The sequence below is a fragment of the Panthera uncia genome (assembly GCF_023721935.1).
Source record: "Panthera uncia isolate 11264 chromosome B3 unlocalized genomic scaffold, Puncia_PCG_1.0 HiC_scaffold_1, whole genome shotgun sequence".
Classification (NCBI taxonomy): domain Eukaryota; kingdom Metazoa; phylum Chordata; class Mammalia; order Carnivora; family Felidae; genus Panthera; species Panthera uncia.
In genome coordinates, this window is record NW_026057582.1 from 67,113,542 (window position 1) to 67,137,081 (window position 23,540).

General features: G+C 36.2%; 1 pseudogene; it reads right to left on the reverse strand.

Annotated features, from left to right (window-relative positions):
• Nucleotides 1-2,996: 2,996 nt before the first annotated feature.
• On the reverse strand, nt 2,997-22,048 carry LOC125910325 (peroxiredoxin-1-like; annotated as a pseudogene).
• Nucleotides 22,049-23,540: the final 1,492 nt, after the last annotated feature.

Here is a 23,540-nt window from a genome sequence, read left to right on the forward strand (position 1 = left end):
TACCAGTTTGCATTCCCACCAATAGTGCAAAAGAGTTCCCCTTTCTCTGCATCCTCGGCATTGGCCATGTTTTAGTAACCTTTCTGTACCTAGTTTCTGGCATATACTAAACATCTGAAAATATTAAATGGCTATTCAATACACCCTTACTAGATTTACATTTAACATAATTTACAAGTAATTATTGATTCATTTTTAAAATTCAGTGTACTAAAGAAGGGACAAAGATGAGTAGAACAAATGGTCTGGTTAACAGAGGAGAGCCTAGACAAGTGCAAACATAACTAATATAAAGTAGGGTGAGCTGAGTATCCTGAGATAAATGTAAACAATGTATAATAGAGGTTCAAAGGGCAGAGAGCTTGCACAGAGTTTGAAGATTGAGGATTGTCTTCAGGAGGATGTGACATTCAAGTTTGAACTTAAAGGTGGTCATGCACAGCGGATTGGAAGGACAGTCATGGCAGAGAGCATATTCTATATAAAGAATCAGCGCAAATCAGCCTATTTGCTACCTCTGAATGGCTATAACTATTCTACAGGGATCACTTCACAATATGTAGTAACAACTTTGTCCCAAGGTTGTTATCCTCATTCTCTCCACTAAAACGTAAACTTTTTATGGGTTATAGGTTGGTACATTTTGTGTCCTCTGCTACATCTATGAACGCTCTGTATGTAAAAATATTTTAAAAATTTACTTGGCACCTTTCAGATTACTAAAGATTTTACAGTGTTACTATTTATGTTATATCTACTGATTGACAGCCAAAATAGCTCCTCAAATGTGATACATAATCAACCATTTCTAGAACAGCAGCTAAGGGCTAAGGCACTGGAGTTAGGACTGCCATGTTTTAATTACTGGCTTAACTACTTACCAACAATGGGATCCTGGCAATTTATCAACCACAGAGGACTCAGTTTTGTCATCTATGAAAGGGAATGATAATCATATTTATCGTATAGAGCTCTGTGATAGATTAAAGATGTCTATAAATACTTTGCTACCCTTCTCTTTGAGGGTGATGTTCAATTTTCATCTCTTTGAGTCTAAGTTGGCCTTTGTGATGCCCTTAATGAATCGATTGCAATGGGAGTGGGATTCTGGGACTTTTGGAGTGAGATCTGAAGCTCTGCAGTGTTTGCTCATCCCTTTTTGAATTCTTGCTCTTGAAAAACTGTCTCTCAGAGTCCTTAGCCAATCATATAAGAAATTTGACTACCCTTAGACAACCATGCTGGAGACACCACATGTAGGTGCTTGGGTTACCAATGCTAGCTGAACTCAGCTTTCCAGCCATTCCAGCCAAGGCACCTGACATGTGTGTTAAACCTCTGGGACTCTTCTGAACAGCCCATCCACCAGCTGAATAACATATAGTGACATCAGCTGACTCATTGTGGAGTAACAGTATCACCAATTCTTACCGTATGTGATTTTTTAAACAGATTTCATTCATCATGAAATATAATAAATGGCTGTTTTAAAACACCAAGTTTTGGTTTAGTTTATTAATGGCAACAAATAACTAGAACAGGCTATTATGAAGATTAAGTGATTTAATGTATATAAAACACTTAGCACAGTGTCTGGCACAGAGTAAATATTTCATAAACATTTTTTTCTATTATGGTATTATTGCACCATAACCACAATTATGAAATCTGCATTTGTGTGTGTGTGTGTGTGTGTGTGTGTGATTTGCAAGTACTGAGAAAATAAACTCAAGATGAAAGGCAACAATGTGATGCACTTTCATATAAAATAGTCTTTGTTAAATTGTCATTCTGTAAGGAATTCTTGTTTTTGTCTGGCTAAGCATTAAATAATGAATTTTTAAAAAAATTATTTTAAAGTTTATTTATTTTTGAGAGAGAGCACAAGTAGAGAGCACAAGAGAGAGAGAGAGAGGGAGACTCAGAATCCAAAGCAGGTTCCAGGCTCCCAGCTCAGTACAGAGCCTGCCACAGGGCTGGAACTCACAAGCCATGAGATCATGACCTGAGCTGAAGTCGGACACTCAACCAACTAAGCCATTCAGGCGCCCCGTGAGTTTTTTTTCTTTAAGGTGTTTTTTCCCCTTAGATGTTTTCTCATATTACTATATATTGTCCATCTGAATGATCTTCACTACTTTGTTGGCTTCAGTTTCTATCATTTGTTAATCCCAAATCTTTACCTTTAGTTCAACTTATTTTTGAACGTCAGACATGAAAGTTCAGTTGCTTACTGAAAATCGTCACCTAAATGTACCATGTGGCAAAACTGAACTCATCAGCTCCTCATCCTTTCTCCTCAAATTTCCATTGTTCGTCACCCACTCAGGTGTTTACATCAAAATCTGGGTTTTAAGGAAAAAATCTGGCCTAAGACCACAATTCATATTGGTTATATATGTTTATTAAAATAGGATCCTGGCTATAGGTGGTAATTGCAAAGTTTGAAGCTTTTATAATGTAGTTCACGTACTATGATATAGGAATTTCTATGTTGTATGAAGCAGCAATGTATATAAATAGTAAAGAACACTGTCCAAAGTATCTGATATTTTGGATATGCTAAGGAAGCTACAAAGATACTTGGGATGTAGACCTTTTCTATTGTTTCTTTTTCATGCTCAAGCCTACAGAAGCTTGTGACTATATACGTTCATCCAAATTTTAATCTGAAGGATGTCAAATAGCCATATAGAATTCATTTGTCTATATATTTCTTTTTCCCCCTCAGTTCAAGTTTAATAGAAACAACAAATAACCTAAAGTGATGCCCCACTACTATACACATCAGTTGTCCTGCCCCATAGCACAGCTCAGGCCACTCTCTCTAGAGGAAGAAGGGGCAGCCTTCCCAACCCCTGCAGGAAAGGCCTGTTCTGTTCCACACCACATACGCACTGAGCCTAAAGTCTTATGTTTTAAGCATGACAATTGTACAAATGAAATCTTGTCTTCATGGTTACCCACTGCAGCCTGGCCATAAAATGGCCCAGCACTCACTTCTGCTTGGAGAAATATTCTTTGCTCTTCTGGACAACAGGCTTGATGATATCACTGCCAGTCTTGCAGCCTTGGGCACAATTCCCCATGCGTGTCAGTAAACTTGAAGGCCTGAATTAGTCTCAGAATCTTATCCATAGAGTGTTCCAGAAGGAAGTCGTTCACAGTGATCTGCCAAAGGATGCCTTTATCATCAATGATAGAGAGGCCCTGAACAAGTTACATTCATCAGTTTTAACATTCCATAGTCCTAAAGGCCATATACAAAAGACCCACAGCCAGTATCACCCTCAGTGGGGAAAAACAGAACTTTGCCTCTAGGGTCAGGAACAAGATAGGAATGTCCAGTCTCACATTGTTACATAACATAGTACTGGAAGTCCTAGCCTCAGCAATCAGACAACAAAAAAGAAATAAAAGACATCCAAGTCAGCAAGGAAGAAGTCAAACTTTCACTATTTGCAGATGACATGATACTGTAGGTTGAAAACTCAAAAGTCTCTACCACAAAACTGCTAGAACTAATACATGAATTCAGCAAAGTCACAGGATATAAAATCAATGTAAAGAAATCTGTTGCATTTCTATACACCAATAATGAAGCAACAGAAAAAGAAGTCAAGGAATCAATCCCATTTACAATTGGATCACAAATAATAAGATACCTAAAAATAAACCTTACCAAAGAGGTAAAAGATGTGTACTCTGAAAACTATAGAACACTTATGAAAGAAACTGAAGAGAACACAAAGAAATGGAAAAACATTCCATGCTCATGGATTGGATGGAAAAATATTGTTAAAATGTCTATACTACCCAAAGCAGCCTACACATTTAATGCATTCCCTATAAAAATACCACCAGCAGTTTTCAAAGAGCTACACATCCTAAAATTTGTATGGAGCCACAAATGACCCTGAATAGCCAAAGTAATCCTGAAAAAGCAAGGCAAAGCTGGAGGCATCATGATTCTGGACTTCAATTATATTACAAAGTTATAGTCATCAAGACAGTATGGTACTGGCACAAAAATAGACACACAGATCAATAGAACAGAATAGAAAAGCCAGAAATGGACTCACAACTATATGGTCAACTAATCTTCAACAAAGCAGGAAAGAATATCCAGTAGAAAAAAAAGACAGTCTCTTCAACAAATGGTGTCGGGAAAACTGGGTGACAACATACAGAAGAATGAAAGTCGACCACTTTCTTACACCATACACAAAAATAAATTCAAAGTGAATGAGAGACCTAATTATGAGACAGGAAACCATCAAAATCCTAGGAAAGAACACAGGAAGCAACCTCTTTGACCTTAACTGCAGTAACTTCTTACTAGACACACGGAGGCAAGGGAAACAGAAGCAAAATGAACTGTTGGGACTTCATCAAGATAAAAAGCTTCTGCACAGAAGAAATGGACAGAAGACATGAACAGACATTTTTCCAAAGAAGACATACAAATGGCCAACAGACAGATGCAAAGGAACTAAGCATCATCTGATATCTGATGAATATCAGAGAAATGCAAAACAAAAGCACAATGAGATATCACCTCATACTTGTCAGAATGGCTATTAATAAAAAGATAATGGCAGGTTTTGGCAAGGATGTGGAAAAAAGAGAACCCTTGTGCACTGTTGGTAGGAATGTAAGTTCATGTAGCTACTATGACAACAGTATGGAAGTTTCTCGAAAAATTGAAAATAGAAATTCCATACCATCCAGCAATTACCCTTCTGGTATGTGTCCAAAGAAAATGAAACACTAATTCAAAAAGATATATGCACCCTTCTGTTCTTTGCAGCATTATTTATGAGTGCCAAGACATAGAATCAACCTAAATATCCACTGATGGATAAATGGATAAAGAAAATGTAGCACAGCTAAGAAAACAACAAAACCAAAAAGCAGCCTACAGAATGGAGAAGGTATTTGCAAATGACATATCTGAAAAAGGGTTAGTATTCAAGTCTATAAAGGACTTATCAAACCCAACAGGCAACAGCCAAACAATCCAGTTAAGAAATGAGCAGAAGACATGAATAGACGTTTTTCAAAAGAAGACATTCAGATGGCCAACAGACACAGGAAAAGATGCTCAATATTACTCATTATCAGGGAAAAACAAATCAAAAATGCAATGAGATTCCACCTCACACCTGTCAGAATGGCTAAAATTAACAACAAACAAAATGAGATGTTGACAAGGATGTGGGAAAAGAGGAACCCTCTTATGATTTGGTGGGAATGCAAACTGTGCAGCCATTCTGAAAGACAGTATGGAGGTTCCTCAAAACATTAAAAATAGAGCCGCCCTACAAACCAGCAATTCCATTACTAGGTATTTACCTAAAGGATACAAATTACAGATTTGAAGGGGCATATGCACCCCAGGGTTTATAGCAGGATTATCAAGAATAGCCAAACTACAGAAAGATCCCAAATGTCCATTGAGCAATGAATGGGTGAAGAAGAGGGGATATATATGTATGTATATGTATATGTATATGTACATGTGTATATGTATATGTATATGTATATGTATATGTATATGTATATATGTATATATACACATACACACAATGGAATATTACTAAGTCATTAAAAAATGAAACTTTGGCATTTGCAATGATGTGGATGGAGCTAGAATGTATTATGCTAAGTGAAATAAGAGTCATAGAAAGACAAATACCATATGATTTCACTCATGTGGAGTTTAACAAACAAAACGGATGAACATAAGGGAAGGGAAAAAAAAAGAGAGGGAAGCAAACCATAGAGACTCTTAACTATAGAGAACAAGTACTGGCAGGGGATGGGCTAAATGGAAGGCACTTGTGATGATCACTGGGTGTTGTATGTAAGTAATGATCCACTAAATTCTTCACCTGAAACCACTTTTACTAAATTAAACTAGATTCTTCACCTTAAACCAATCTTACCTTGTATGCTAACAAACTAGAATCTAAATAAAAACATGAAAAGAAAAGCAAAAAAAAAAAAAAAGATTCCATTGTCCTGGACACTGGCATGCTTGGCTTCTGATACCAAGGGAATGTTCCTGGGTCCCAGTTCTCTTTGTTTCTTGGGTGTGATGATCCACGCCAGGCAATAGAAATGAGAACCACAGATGCACCAATCATTTAGCAGCTGAGTTTCTTAAATTCTCCTGCCCTGTAACTGAAAGCAATGATCTCTGCAGGACACACAAAGGTGAAGCCAAGAGTGTAAAAGAACACAACGTATTTTCCTTTGTAGTCAGATAGGTTGATGTCTTTTTCTAAGTTTATTTATTTTGAGAGAGAAAGAGTGCGAGCAGGGAAGGAGCTGGGAGAGAGACAGAGAGAAAACCCCAAGCAGCCTCTGTGCTGTCAGCGGTACTCGATCTCTGGAACCTGGAACGGTGAGATCATGACCTGAGCCGAAATCAGGAACCGGATGCTTAACCGACTGAACCACTGAGGTGCCTCCCCTGATGTCTTTAAACTGGCCATCTGGCATAACAGCCATGGCTTTGAAGTTGGAGGCAGGATGACCGATTTTGGCCTTTCCTGAAGATATCTTGTCATCAGCAGCTGAGACAGAATGCACCAAGGCCAGTCAGGAGGAAGACATTATCCATACATTTTTTAATGCTTTAAATTTTTAATGCTTTAGCATTAGTAAAGCTAATTGTTGGTTTTTTTTTTTTTTTTGGTTGGCACACCAACCAGAACTTTGCTAATGTCATTTTTAATATAATTTTTATTTGTATCTTAGTACAACTTTTTGATAATTTATGGTGCTCTAATCTTTAATCCCAGAAAAACTTTCAGCAAAAATTTCTGTGACTTAAATTTGGAAAAAACCCGTTCTGTTGAAGATTTACCATATATTCTAAAATACTTATATTCTGAGGAGTAAAGGCTTGCAGGAAAATTATACTTGTTTAGCTTGTTTAATCCAGTGGTTGCCCTGCAAGTTAAAAAAAGTTCACATTTATCATGCTATTTATTCTTTAGTTTGAAAGGCTTAGAACTTTAAAAATGATATTCACTTTAGTTAATTTCATGAATGCCTTTTCTACTGCATTGACTCAGTGAGAGAGGGAATCTTTTATGGGTATACTTTCCACTTGGGTAGACTACATAAGCGTCTTTTTTCTCTTTCTTAAACAGCTTCCCTAATTGTTCACTATTACTTCAGATGACTTCTGAAATTCCTTGACAATCAGTGTTAGGTGAGTTGATTCTGAAGGTGAGACTTTCTCCTTTCACTGCCCGCATTCATACATTGCCAAATCTGTCGTATTTCTTTTGACTCTTTGCCTTTTTCCTTACCTTTTTTTTACAATGCAGTCTTTGTCTTGCCAAGGCTCTTTCAGCTTTACAGAATATTATTTTTGTGTCCCACAATGACTTTAGAAGAAAATTTATCCATTGAGGATAGCTGTATAGCTCAGAATATTTTATTTAACAAATTATTTTGCATAGGCTTCCTTTAGCCTGAAATCTTCTCTGCACCTCAGACAGGTACCAAATATCCTTGACTTTTCAGAAATGCATCAGTTGTATAAAATGAAGCATATCTATAATATGCTTACAAGCATGTGCTAATATAATAGCACTAAAGGAAAAATAGTGTTTTGGCAGAGAAAATTTTAATTAGTTGTTTTAGTAAAATAGCTACAACTCTCCATCTTCTACTCACCACAGAAAATGCATTTCAGTCTTTAGGTCAGCTCATGTAAGACAATTAACTGGCAGGAGAGTCCGCACTCTTCACTACATGGATCCAACAATATCAGGGAAGTGTTAGAATAACTTAAACTTCCCTAATGAGCTTCAGGGCTTTAATGAGAATATTTTCTATTCTTGTATGATTAATATTGCTCTTTGATAGAAAGAGGACTCATGTGTGTGAAGGAAATGTAGAACGAAAGAGCTCAAGATAAACCGTTAAGAGGAAGTTAAGAAGTGGTTAATCCCTTAGAGCCCAGAGGGGATTAATTATTGATAACTAGTAACTGCCACCAGCTTGAGTAGTTTCTCCAAATAATTATAATAGCCTACAATAAAATAGCAAACAACTATTTTTAAACTACCAGCATTTTAACCATTTATTTTCTGAATTTAGTCAACTAAGCGATCTGTCCTGTCTGGCTATATAATTATGTCAAATGGTGAACTTATATCATGTATTTAAAGACACTATTATTATTTATAATAGTCTTATTTTTTTGTGCATAAAAATAGTCGTTGTAAATCACTAAGTCAGAGTGGATGAACCAGTTCTGTGTGTTTGTGTATGTATGTGTTTGTGTGCACGTATGTTTGTGTAGGTACACAGCTCTGTGTGCGTGGGTACGTTTGGAAAGTTAGAAAATTAGAACAGGATGAAGAAGAAAGAATAAGAAAAAGAGACGATCCAAAAGAGTCACTGATATTAAGTAAAACATTACTAGAATATGGGGACATACATAATCAATGGGATTTTTGCACAAACGCAAGTACAGGTTTCCCTTGCTTTCCTAGAGTTCGCGTCTATGAAAGACCTACATTAATATCTGCTTTCACTAACCCAAAAGAAAGCCAGAGAGAATTTTCACTTTTACGCAATGGTGATTGCTTCTTCGTTTTATGCCATTTCAGCTTATGACAGGTTTCATAGGAGCACTCTACTTTCAGAGAGTGGGGGAAACTTGTAGTTTTTGGTTATTGTTTTTCACTATCCACTTATCCACTGAAGCAGACTGTAAGATGTCAAGAAGTAATGAGAATTTAGTGAGAGGAAGTGACTAGAAGTAGTGAGAAGTAGAAGTAATGAGAAGTGAGGATGTTAAGGATGATGAGAAAAGTAAGATACAGGTAGATGGTCATCACAGTATATTTATATTTATTTTTTTAAAGCTAATCAGTGTTTTATTTATTTTTTATCATTATTACTTATTTTGAGCGATAGGGAGTTCAAGTGAGCGAGGGGCAGAGAGAAAGGGAGAGAGAGAGAATCCCATGAGGGGCAGAGAGAGAGAGAGAGGGAAAGAGAGAGAGAGCGGGGCCTACCTGAAGTGGGGGCTCAAGCTCACCCAATGAAGGGCTTGAGCTCAGTGGTCATCACATTGTAATAGAGTTTAGCCGTGTACATTGAACAAACCCTGGATAGAAGGTTGATGAAGCGTAGGAGACTAGGATGGCTTTTTCAATTGTAACTGGGGAAACCGTGGTGATAGAGAAAAAGGAGTAAGAGCAAATACAGAAGATGGAGGAGGGAACCATTTTGTTGTTGGTGTTGTTAGCTGTCTCTGAATGTGTGTTCAGAAGGTTTTATTTAAAAAGCACTTAAATTGATGATGTCATGATCTAGCTATACTTGTTGAAACTTGTTAAGAAAGACAGTCTCTTGCATGCAGTCTTTCAGTCCCAGCTTGGCCCCTGGGAGGCCTCTGGCCTGGAGTACATCCCTTACCAAGAGATAGGGAACCCACACTACCTTGCTGGGCTTATTACTTTGTGTGGGAATATCTTTCCCTGTGTCAAACTCAGTGCACTCCTTTGTTCTGCCGAAAGACACGCTTCAATGGCCCTCAGGCACACCTCGAATTTTCTGTATTTCATATCCTCTGGGGGAAAGATTGGGGTCCTTATACTGCAGCAAAAATTGGGATGCGTGCAGTCACGCTGCCTGTGATAGCTATGGAATAGATTTGTTGGCCGAGGGGAACTAGTGCATTGCAAAGGATTGGAATTTGTGTATACTTTCTTCCTTTTCTTGCTACAAATAAATACGGTACCACTGGGACTGGTGTGTGTATTATCTGTTCTCAGCAACCTTTAATATTGCACTAGTGTCTTCCCTGGGTGTCACTTATTTGCCTTTTAAGCTTGGCTGCACTTGTGTTATACTCTATCGAGCACAGCCTGTCCACCCAGTGGATGGTGAAACAAAGGTTTTCCATCTCAAGCTTCAATAAGGATTGTGCTATGGTTTGGAGGTAGGAAGGGAATTACAATTATTATTCATCCATTAGTACTGATTACCATTAAGAATGGATAGTCTGGCAAATAGCTGGTCTATCAGCTATTTGCTACTTCTATGTTTTGCTTAGGTCACAGAACATTGGTCAATCTAGCATCAGTTCAGTTGACTGATTTGTGCCTTTGGCACAAACTTTTTAGATGGACCACGTAGCCATTCCTCTCTTGGGTCTCATACTCTCCCTCTCAAGATTTTTTTCCAGGGTTAACAGGTGAGTCTCCTCCCTGCTCTGGATCCCCAGACTTCTCCTATTTCACATTTAGAGGAATCTCCAATCCACTTCCTCGTGTAAGCTCTACTTTCCCTATCTTTTTTCATATTTGACATTGATTACCATTAAAACTAGAATCTGAATCATTACCAACAACTGTATTACCTATTTTTCCTTGAACCAAAGGCATGATGTTTAAAACATTCCATGAAGAAAGGGGCAGTATGTCTAGTATGGCAAAGAAGGAGGAGAGTAACAAAAGAGTTGTGCATATTAAAATTATTTAAACATTCTTATTCTGCCAAATTTGTATATAAGTGTGCATATTACTTTCAATAATTACAGAGATATAAATGGGTCTTAAAAATAGCAAAAAACCATTTTGTCAAGTTGGAGTCAAGGAAGTATGGAAATTCTCCCCATTTTAAGTGTTCTTTAATTTTTGGCCTTTCTGTGGTTGAATTTATATTAACAAAGATAATTGGATATTAAGGCAATTAATCAGAAGGCTCAGCTTAAAAATAGCAGTTGAAAAATAAGTGAAATTTCCAACCGAATTCTACAGTTTGGTCTTTATAAAGAAAAGATTGATTAGGTAGATGCTGAACCCTTTTCTTTACTCTTTAGAAAAGATTGTTCTCTAATTGTCACTGTATGTGAAGTAAAATGAAGATAGATAATACAAATATCCTGATTGACCAAAAGATTAAAATTGTGAGTCTTCCAAGAAATACGTGAGGATTCAAGAATATCTTATTGCAGTTTATTTTTTTCCGACTGTTTTTTTTTCAGCCACCATCTTCTAATAACGCACAACTACATCTTTTCTTGTTAGAACATGTTATCCAGCACTTTTTGATTACATGTTCTCAGATAATAGCTGGGGCAGATTGACCAAAGGAGAGCAATTTCTTTAATCAGGATAACATAATGATTCTATCACAAACTTTAGATAGGACTATGGATATTACCAATTTTTTTTTCTGGTCTATTAATAACATTGTATCTTTAGTAGAATTGAAGACAGGACCTTCTGTAGGTCTCAATACAACTTTATAAATGGCCATAACAATGCCTTTCGAATCAAATCCATTTGCTGTTCTACAGAAAAGCAAGTTTTTTAGTAACTTGGCCATAACCTGAGGACAGGGACCCTGCAAATATTAAACAGTGGAATGTAGTGAACAGGAATCTGAAATTTCTGCCTGGCCAAAGCCAGTGGCCTTTGGCTTCTCTCTGTTCTTGAGTCATTTTATGGGAATGAGTTTCTTCATCAGTGAAAAGAGGGTGCTGTCCAACATATTCTGAGGTCCTTTCAGTTGTAAAGTTCTTTGGCTAATTACCTGGAGTCCAAGTGATGCCCTCAATCTGGCTGGTATGTAATAAATATTTGATGTTTATGAACAATGTTTGACTTATGTATGTGGAGAAACACATGCTATATGGAAATACCATGGTGTCTTCAATACATATTATTTTGGGAGCAATGCGATTAAAATGTATGAATTCTTTGTTTACTTAGGTCAAAGAGAAATAGTTGTTTTTTTAAAATAATGTAAACTAAGGGAAAATAAAATACTCAGTATACTAGTTTAAAATATTTTTCAACTAGTGGTTGGAATATGTTAAATGTAAATATGTTAAATAACATTATTTATTTTTATCTTTGATAAGGTGCCAAATAAGTGGTTGGAATATGTTAAATGTAATGAATATATTTAAAAGAAAATGTTTAAGATATCTGAGGTGTTTATACTTTGTGAATACAACCAGTATATTCATTATTTAAAAATATATACTGGACGAAATCAATATTTACATAAGAAAACAGACTGCAGGTTTAAATTTTTCTGTCAATAAGACTATCTAATAGAATCACGTGTCATGTATTTGTATGACCACTAAAATTTGAAATAGAAAAACAGAAAAGTATGCTTTTAGTTAACATGTCTTACATGTATAGAATGAATTGACAACTTTTATGTGTATGAATTACTAATAATAGTTTACATTTTTAATACATGTACTGCTCTAAATAATTACCTATATTTGCTCTTTAGTCCTTTTAACAACCCTATAAGGTCTTTACAATTATTATCATTATCCCCATCTTGCAGGTGAGGAAATTGAGGATCAGAGATGTTCATTAATTTGTGTAAAGGCACACAATCAGTAAGTGGTAGGGCCAAGATTTAAACCCCAGTATTCTGGTTTTATGCTCTTAACCAACTGTAATATTGGTTTTTTGTCATGATCATTTCTGAAAGAATTACTAAATCATGTGAAATGCATTACATCATTTATTTACAAGTTTACTAAGGATAAAATTGACCTTTCCATGTGTTCAAAAAAGTGCATCGTTTTTTCCTTTATCCACATTTACAATTTCTGTTTTTTTATCCTTTGTAAAACTAAGAAGCTGTACTATCAACTTTTTCTTTTGTTTTAATATGAGACCATCATTCGGTTATATGATTTGCTAGCATATATAGGATGCTAGGATATATCAATGCTTTTTTTTATCTCTTGCTTTTAATAGGTAGGGAACCAATTTCTGATGAATTGCTGAACCGAGAGCTATGTTCTCTGTGAAGTTATAAGTAGCCCATATATGTCTCTTTTTATTCTTTAGGAGGCCTTATTTAGTTATGTTAACATCATCTCAGCCCAGAGAGTGTTCCCTCTAGAAATCATCGATCATCTGTTTTAGTCAAGCAGCCGACATTCAATCAATCACATGTTAATATTACTTCACTTCTTATTCAGAGGTCTCAAACATCTATCTCTTTCACTCTCTTTCAAAACCTTAAATGGGACTGACAATTATAATGATGTATCTTGTGATACAAAGCATAAATTGTAAATAAGTCACGGATAGTAGTCACAGAAGAGAAAGAAGGCTGAGAAAAAACCCCAGTCAGATAGTGTGCAATAGTTCCTTCCTTTAGTCAGGGAAATAAATGCTTGTTTGCAATAGAATCTAACTATTATAAGACCCTTTAAGAACAATTCCTGTTGCAAAGTGAGAACATTTGTAGTTCCGTTTAAATAATGTAGCACTTCCAGCCTGTGAAAATAGATAAGCTTCCAGGATTCTTTTTGTGGAAAGATAAGTCACATGAAAAAACAAAAACAAAAACCAAAAAATGCCTTAAAAAATACATTGGTAGACATATCTTTGCAGGAAAACAATTTTTTGGTGCTGGACAAATAGGCATGTGTGTTTGATTTAACGGCTGTGTTTCTGTACTCAACTGAATTTCACAGGGTCACAATGATACATGGTTAGATGAGAAATTATACAGATTCTAGTGTATTATTATTAAAATCAAATTCTGAAAAATTGCAATATTTTGATTTGATCATCTAAAACTTAAGTTGTATCATTTTAGTCTTATCCAAATTCATTCAGAATGTAGATGAAACTGTTCCATGGAAGTTTGACAATTTTTGGTTAAAATTTTGTCTTTCTGAATTGTGTTTATTCTAGAAATCATATTGCTCAGTGCTTTTGCAAGTAGTGAAGAGCATTGTTTAGGAATATAAATCAGTTAGGATGCGTTGTGGAGCGAGTGATTGAAAAATTGGCTTAAGCTGGTTTAAAATAAGAAAATTTATTTTTTGTCAGGGATGGCATCGAGGTGGATTGCTTCAACAGCTCAGTCTTCTCATCAAGGATCCATGTTCGTTGAGCTTCTCCACTCTGCTGCCTACAACATCAGCTTTACACACAGGTTGATTTTCTTTATGATTGTGAGGTAACTGCTATGTGTTTTGTTCTTGTCATGTGTGTGTGTATGTGACACACACACAGAGAGGATTTCTCTGTGAATACGTGAATTAAACTGGGATAATTGAGGAAAGAGGAGAAAGGAAGAAAGGATGCTGGGTGATCATCCATGTCCAACACAGAAAGCAGTGTAACATAATGATAAATATTTTTGGATAGCACATTTTAATAAAGTCTGACTCCACTAGATTAATATTACTTCGAGCAAGATTTAAAACCGTGTTGAAAAAATTCCTGTTTCCTAATTCTTGCTTCCTTTTTGAAATTCAGTTATGATCACTTAACATGGAGACTCTAGATTCTGAATTATACAGCTGCAAACTGGAATATTTATTTATTTATTTATTTAGTACATAAGCATGTGTGAAAGTGGGGAAGGGGCAGAGAGAGGGACAGAGAATCTTAAATAGGCTCCACACTCAGCATAAAGCCATTGTGGGCCTTGATCCCATGACCCTGGGATCAATCATGACCTGAGCTGAAATCAAGAGTTCGGTGCTTAACTGAGCCACCTAGGCACCCCTAGAATTCTTTTTTAAAATATTTATTTATTTATTTATTTATTTAGAGAATGAGAGAGAGAGAGAGAGAGAGAGAGAGACAGAGTCGTCAGGGTAAGGACAGTGACAGAGGGAGAGAGAGAATCCCAAGCAGGCTCTGTGCTCAGCTCAGAGTCTGACATGGGGCTTGATCTCACAACCATGAGATCACTACCTGAGTGGATATTAAGAGTTGTACACTTTACTAACTGAGCCACCCAGGCACACCACCCCCCCCCCCCGCCAGAAGTTTTAAATGTAAACTAATTTTATGAATTTGTGAGCTTTTATTGTATTCACCTCTTATGGCAGAGATTGCTGCTTCTTCTCTCAAGTTTTCGATGGGCCAGAGTTGCTTAGAATAAACACTGCTTAACAGACTCCTTTGCAGCTAGATATAGTCATTGATAAAGGTCTTTGACTTGGATGTGAGTGGAAGTCATGTGTGCAACTTCCAGTTTACACTTTAAAGGGAAAGTATAATATTTGATGGGTGGTAAACACAAGAAAGAAGGAACCTAGACAGCTGGACACTTTAAAGAGAAGATCTTAATGTATCAGCCTAGATACTTAAGTCTGCCTTGTAAGCTAGTTTTAATCTAGGCTGAACTTACATATTAATACAATAGATAGCCAATATTAACATACTATCTAGAAATAAGGGGTGTTTCCTTGTAACTAGAAGCTGGATTACAATCTTCCTGAGTACAAAATAAAATGTACTTCTTATTTTTGAATATTATTAGGAAAAAGTAGTGTTGTATGGAGCTCCTGATATTTTTATTTTGATCTTGTAGTTTTTTTTAATGCACACAGCAGATTTAACTGTTTTGAATGAATTTACTCATTTTAAGGTATCAACATCCAATCACTTCACTTAAAATAATCAAACCGTTTGTGTATACACACACACACACACACACACACACACACACACACACAGAGCATACATCTCCACTGTTTACTGTCTCAAAGCATTTTAACAAGGTATTGCGCTGGCAGAATTAATTAGATCTGAAAACTGGTATAATAAAAGCAATAAAAGCTATAAGAATGCATTAAAATGGAATACCAAAATAATAGAATGTAAGGTTTCTAAAGTTGTATTTGACTAGTCAAATGTTTCTTAATAACTGGATGCATGAGAATACATTGTTCGTTATAATATTAAAGGAATGTAATGAAATGGAAATTGAGGCAATAGAGAATTCAGTATGCACAATTATTTTAAATTTAAAATCTTCCCCATAATGAACATAGCTAAAAACATAGAAGACAAATGATAGAGAAATTAGAAGCAATTATCAAAGGAATTCTCAGCAGAAATTTCTAATTTAAATTAAAGCCTATGATTAAAAATCTGCCTCTTTGTCCTTCTCCACTCTTCCCACAATCCACTACTACAGCACCTTGTAACTTAATTTCTTTTCCTCAAAGGCACTCATGCTCTGATCCATAACAAGAATGAACATATCAAATTTATGTCTTTCTGGCTTCTGCTTCTATATGGGCTAATACTTAATTTTAAAAAGAACAAAGATGGAAATATTATTGAACAGTGGCCATGAAAAACAGAATTATTTTTCGCCTACATAACTCCATTAATTTTGTGAATGAAAAGGAGAAACTTTTCAAATTCTTTTTGATTGATATTTGAAATACAGCATGGTGTATTTTGGTAACTGGAGCTGACTTAAAACTATTTAGGTATCCCAAACATTAAAAAGATTATAGTGCATCATCTCCAGATACAATTCATTTATTCATTCAAAACTGATTTTGAACATCTGCTCAGGTATTGTTCTAGGTGCTGGAGACAAACAGTAAAATAATATTACTTGTTCTTATTATGTTTGTATTCTGGTGATTAAAATCAATACTATATCATAAAACAAGTATGGGGCAATTCAACATAGTTGTATTTTTTGATGAAACCTATTATGATTCTTTGGGAAATATAAAGTTCCTTATAAATGGTGTTTTTTGTGCATATAATAAATTTCATATTGCCTATTATACACTGTTACCATTATTTGCTGACTGTTTTGTCATTTTTCAGAAATCATTGATAATTAGTTATTTTTAAAGTAGTTATTAAAAACTCTTCATCTAATCTTTTTGTCTTTCCCTTTGGATGGAATTGCATTTTATAAAAGATCCAAAATGACCATATAAAAAACTAGAGAAACTTGAAGTGATTTTAAAAGTCGAAATAATCAGTTGTGGGTTTTTTGTTTTGTTTTGTTTTGTTTTTCTATTTATACCCAAGTTACTTAGCATATAGTGCAATAATGATTTCAGGAATAGAATTCAGTGATTTATCCCCTACATATAACACCCACGGCTCAACTCATCCCACGTGTTTTCCTTAATGCCCCTTGCCCATGTGGTCCATGCCCCCACCCACAACTCCTCTACCAACCCTCATTTTGTTCTCTATTTTTAAGAGTCTCTTATGTTTGTGACCCTACCTGTTTTTATATTATTTTTGCTTCCCTTCCCTTATGTTCATCTGTTTTGTATCTTAAATTCCACATATGAGTGAAGTCATATGATATTTTTCTCTCTCTGACTAATTTCATTTAGTGTGATAACCTCTAGTTCCATCCACATAGTTGTAAGTGGCAAGATTTCATTTGCTGAGTTTTGATTGCTGAGTAATACTCCATTGTGTGTGTGTGTGTGTGTGTGTGTGTGTGTGTGTGTAATGTCCTTATCCATTCATCTGTCAACGGACATTTGGGCTCTTTCCATACTTTGGCTATTGTCAGCAGCACTGCTATTGTCAGTAATGCATGTGCCCTTTTGAAATGTCACTCTTGTAACCCTTGGGTAAATACCTACTAGTGCAATTGCTGGGTAGTAGGGTAGTTATATTTTTATTTTTGAGGAACCTCCATATTGTTTTCCAGAGTGGATGCACCAGTGTGCATTCCCACTAGCAGTGCAAAAGGGTTCCTCTTTCCCCACATCCTCGCCAACGTCCATTGTTGCCTGAGTTGTTAATTTTAGCCATTCTGTCAGGTGTGAGGTGGTATCTCCTTGTCGTTTTGATTTGTTCCCCGAGGATGAGTGATGTAGAACATTTTTTCATGAGTCTGTTGGCCATCTGAATGTCTTCTTTGGAAAAGTGTCCATTCATGTCTTTCACCCATTTCTTCACTGGATTAATTGTTTTCTGGGTGTTGAATTTGATAAGTTCTTTATAGATTTTAGATACGAACCCTTTATCTGATATGTCACTTGAAAATATCTTCTCCCATTCCATCAGTTGCCTTTTAGTTTTGATGAGGTCCTAATAGTTCTCTCCAGAGACATGTTGAGTAAGAAGTTGCTGCAGCTGAGGTCAAAGAGGTTTTTGCCTGCTTTGTCTTCTAGGATTTTGATAGCCTCCTGTCTTACATTTAGGCCTTTCATCCATTTTGAGTTTATTTTTGTGTATGGTGGAGGAAAGTGGTCCGATTCATTCTTCTGCACGTCGCTGTCCAATTTTCCCAATACCATTTGCTGAAAAAGACTGTCTTTGTTCCATTGGATATTCTTTCCTGCTTTGTCAAATATTAGTCCGCCATACGTTTGTGGTCTATTTCTGGGTGATCTATTCTGTTCCATTGATCTAAGTGTCTGTTTTCGTGCCAGTACCATACTGTCTTGATGATTACAGCTTTGTAATACATCTTGGAGTCTGGAATTGTGATGCCTCCAGCTTTGGTTTTCTTTTTCAGGATTGCTTTGGCTATTTGGGGTCTTTTGTGGTTCCATACAAATTTTAGGATTGTTTGTTCTAGCTCTGTGAAGAATGCTGGTGCTATTTTGATAAGGATTGCATTGAATATGTAGATTTGGGTAGTATAGATATTTTAACAATATTTGTTTCTCCAATCCATGAGCATGGATCATTTTTCCATTTTTTTGCATCTTCTTCAATTTCTTTCATAAGCTTTCTATAATTTTCAATGCATAGATTTTTTACCTCTTTGGTTAGACTTATTCCTAGGTATTTTAGGGGTTTGGTACAAGTGTAAATGGCATTGATTCCTTGAATTCTCTTTCTGCTGCTTCATCATTGGTGTATAGAAATGCAACAAATTTCTGTGCATTGATTTTATATCCTGTGACTTTGCTTAACTCATGAATCAGTTCTATCAGTTTTTTGGTGGGATCTTTTGGATTTTCCACATAGAGTATCATGTCATCTGCAAAGAGTCAAAGTTTGACTTCCTCCTTGCCAGTTTGGTTACATTTTATTTCTTTGTGTTGTCTGAATGCTGAGGCTAGCACTTCCAACATTATGTTGAATAACAGTGGTGAGAGTGGACATCCTTGTCGTGTTCCTGACCTTAGGGGGAAAGTTCTTAGTTTTTCCCCACTGAGGATGATATTAGTGGTGGGTCCTTTGTATATGGCTTTTATGATCTTGAGGTATGATCCTTCTATCCCTATTTTATTGAGGGTTTTTATCAAGAATGGATGCTGTATTTTGTCAATTTCTATCTCTGTATCTATTGAGAGGATCATGTGGTTCCTATTCTTTCTTTTATTAATTTGTTGTATCACATTGATTGATTTGTGACTATTGAACCAGCCCTGCATCCCAGGAATAAGTCCCACTTGATCGTGGTGAATAATTCCTTTAATGTATTGTTGGATCTGTTTGGCTGATTTTTGCATCCATGTACATTAGGGAAATTGGTCTGTAGTTCTCCTCTTTAGTGGGGTCTTTGTCTGGTTTTGGAATGAAGATAATGGTGGCCTCATGAATGAGTTTGGAAGATTTCCTTCCATTTCTATTCTCTGGAACAGTTTCAAAAGAATAGGTGTTAACTCTTCTTTAAATGTTTGGTAGAATTCCCCCAGAAAGCCATCAGGCCCTGGACTCTTGTTTTTTGGGAGATTTTTGATTACTAATTCAATTTCTTTACTGGTTATGGGTCTGTTAAAATTTTCTATTTCATTCTGTTTCAATTTTGGTAGTTTATATATTTCTGGGAATTTATTTATTTCTTCCAGATTGCCCAATTTATTGGCATATAATTGCTCATAATATTCTCTGATTATTGTTTGTATTCCTGCAGTGTTGGTTGTGATCTCTTTTCTTTCATTCTTGATTTTATTTATTTGGATCCTTTCCTTTTTCTTTTCTTTTCTTTTCTTCTTTTAATATAATTTATTGTCAAGTTAGCTAAAATACAGTGTATAAAGTATGCTCTTGGCTTCTTGAGTAGTTTCCCATCATTCATCACTTATATACAATACCCAGTGCTCATCCCAACAAGTGCCATCCTCAATGCCCAATGCCTATTTTCCCCTCCCCACACCCCCCATCAACACTTAGTTTGTTTTCTGTATTTAAGAGTCTCTTATGGTTTGCCTCCCTGTTTGAAACTATTTTTTCCCCTTCCCTTCCCCTATGATCTTCTGTTAAGTTTCTCAAATTCCACATATGAGTGAAAACATATGTTATCTGTCTTTCTCTGACTGACTTATTTCACTTAGCATAATACCCTCCAGTTCCATCCACGTTGTTGCAAATGGCAAGATTTCATTCTTTCTCATTCGTGATTTTATTTATTTGGGTCCTTTCCTTTTCCTTTTTGCTCAGATTGGCTAGGGGTTTATCAATTTTGTTAATTCTTTCAAAGAACAAGCTCCTGGTTTCATTGGTCTGTTCTACTGTGTTGTTTTGTTTTTTATTTCGACAACATTGATTACTGCACTAATCTTTATTATTTCCTATCTTCTGCTAGTTTTATTTGCTGTTCTTTTCCTAGCTGTTTAAGGTGTAATGTTAGCTGGTATATCTGAGACCTTTCTTCCTTCTTTAGGAAGGTCTAGTTTGCTATCTACTTCTCTCTTATGGCCGTCTTTGCTGCATCCCAGAAGTTTTGGGCTATGGTGTTATCATTTCCATTGGCTTCCATGTACTTTTTAATTTCCTCTTTAACTTTTGGTTAACAAATTCATTCTTTGGTAAGATGTTCATTAATCTCCAAGTATTCATTGTCTTTCTAAATTTTTTCTTGTGGTTGATTTTGATTTTCATAGCATTGTGTTCTAAAAATATGCACGGTATGATCTCAGTCTTTTTGTGCTTGTTGAGGGCTGATTTGTGTCCCAGTATATGATCTATTCTGGAGAATGTTCCATGTGCATTTGAGAAGAATGTGTATTCTGCTGCTTTAGAATGAAGTGTTCTGAATAGATCTGTTAAGTCCATCTGGTCCAGTGTGTCATTCAAAGTCATTGTTTCCTTGTTGATTTTCTGCTTAGATGATCTGTCCATTGCTTTAAGTGGGGTGTTAAAGTCCCCTACTATTATGGTATTATTATCAATGAGTGTCTTTATGTTTGTGATTAACAGATTAATATATTTGGATGTATACATGTTGGGGGCATAAATGTTTACAATTGTTGGATCTTGGTGGATAGACCCCTTAATTATAATATCATGCCCTTCTTCATCTCTTGTTATATTTATTTTAAAATCTAGATTGTCTGATATAAGTATGGCTACTCTGGCTTACTTTGGCAACCTTTAGCATGACAGATGGCTCTCCATCCCCTTACTTTCATTCTGAAGGTGACTTTAGGTCTGAAATGAGTTTCTTGTAAATAGCACATAGATGGATCTTATTCTCTTAACCATTCTGGTATTCTCTGTATTTTGATTGGAGCATTGAGTCCACTGACATTTAGAGTGAGTTCTGAAAGATCTGAGTTTAGTGCTATTGTGTTGTCTGTACAGTTGGAGTTTCTGGTGGTGCTCTCTGGTCCTTTCTAGTATTTGTTTTTGGTCTTTTTTGTTTTGTTTCATATTTTCTGCCCTCAGAGAGTCCCCCTTAAAATTTCTTGCAGGGCTGGTTTAGTGGTAACAAACTCTTTTAGTTTTTGTTTTTCTGGGAAACTCTTTATCTCTCCTTCTATTTTGAGTAACAACCTTGCTGGATAAAGAATTCTTGACTGCATATTTTTCCAATTCAGCGCGTTGAATATATCCTGCCACTCCTTTCTGGCCTGCCAAGTTTCTGTGGATAGGTGTGCTGTGAACCTAATCTGTATTCTCCTGTAGGTTAAGGACTTTTTTTCTCTTGCTGCTTTCATAATTCTTTTCTTATCTGGGTATTTTGTGAATTTGACTATGATATGCCTTGTTGATGGTTGTTTTTGTTGAATCTAATGGGAGTTCTCTGTGCTTCCTGGATTTTGATGTCTGTGTCTTTACCCACGTTAGGAAGTTTTCCACTATGATTTGCTCACTTAAAACTTCTACCCATTTTCTGTCTCTTCATCTTCTGGGACTTCCATAATTTGGATGTCATCCCTTTTTAATGAGTCACTGAGTTCTCTAATTCTTATATTGTGATCTTTTACCTTAGTTTCCCTCTTTTGTTCTGCTATATTGTTCTCCATAAATTTTTCTTCTATATCGCTGTTTTGCTGCTCTGCTTCATCTATTCTTGCCCCCATGGGATCCACTCGAGATTGCATCTCAATTATAGCATTTTTAATTTCATCCTGACTAGATTTTACTTCTTTTATCTCTGCAGAAAGGGATACTATGCTTTCTTCTCATTATTATAATAAAATATTTATTATATATTAAGGAAGTAAAATTTGGAGGAAGAAAAAAATTAATAAAATTATAAATAAAGTTAAAAAATTTAAAACAACACAAAAATCAAATAAAGGAGGCTCAATCTTAGGCGTGTTTTGGTCTGGTTGTTGAAATAAGCTTGGTAGAATAGAGAAAAAATAGAAAGAAAAGAACAGAAAAAAAAAGAAAAAAGTAAGAAAACATTTAAAATTAAAAATATATATAAGAAAATAGAATAAAATGAAATGAAGAAAGTAAAATATAATAAAAAATTTAAAAAATTATAGTAATAAAAATTTTAAAATTTTTATAAAAACAGAAAATAAAAATAAATGTTTTCTCCTTCTGTATCCAAGAATAAGAAAAGAAAAGAAAAGAAAAAAAAAGAAAAGAAAATAGATGGACCAGTGAACAGAATGAAATCTGAATGAAATTACATCCATTTTCCCCTAGAAGTCATACTATGAAGCACTTCCTAGTCTGTACACTAAGCAAGCCGGGAGTGCTTGGTTGGTGCAGTTGGAAGGGGCTTGGTGTAATGGCTCTGTGCTCCACTAGTTAGCGCTGCTTAGCTTACTGGGGCTGATAGGTGTGGTTCACGTGTGCAAGCATGTGCATGCGTGGGAGAGGTGAAAATGACCTCACCTAGCTTCCCAGTCTCTAGCACCAGAGTTCTGCGCTCTCACCGACTGGCAATCAAGCACCCCTCCTTTGTCTCTGGCTTCTGTCCAGTCCCTGCTTCTACACTGTCTGTGTCCAAGCCATCAGCCTTCCAGGCAGCACCTCCATCCCAAATTTTATCTCAGATGGTGTTTCCAAGCCCCTTACTTTTGAGGGCTCTGCAGCTTGGATCCAGTCTGACCCTCTGGGGGAGGGTCTTGCAGGTGCTGGCTTGCATCTGGGAACATTCAGGCAATTGCCCTGCTGTTGAGGCTCAGAGATTGTGGCCGGGTGCCTGCTTGCCCCAGAAAAAGTTTGCGTGATCACACAGCAGCAGCAGTTCAGGATTATAGTAAATCACAACACACAACTGGTACCAGGTTTCACTGCACCCTAGTGTCTTTGTTCCAACACCAGCAAACGTGGCTGTTCTCTGGGGTCCGCTGGGACCTTTGCCTATGTGGTGGCCGTAAGGCCTCTACCAAATGACCTCCTAGCAGGGAAACTGCTTCTCCTCCGGTGGAGCACAGATCCCTCGGACCTCACTGTCTGCTCCTGGGAATTCGCCTTTCCCACTAGAGCACTGCCAGGTATTAAATTCCAGAATTTCTGACTCTGTGCTCTCCTGTTTATAGAGTCCTAATGGTATTGAAACCCTCTCCTTTATCCTTTCTCCCTTTCTTGTTCAGTCACTTGTGGATGTTTCCACTCTTTCTCTTTCTCTCC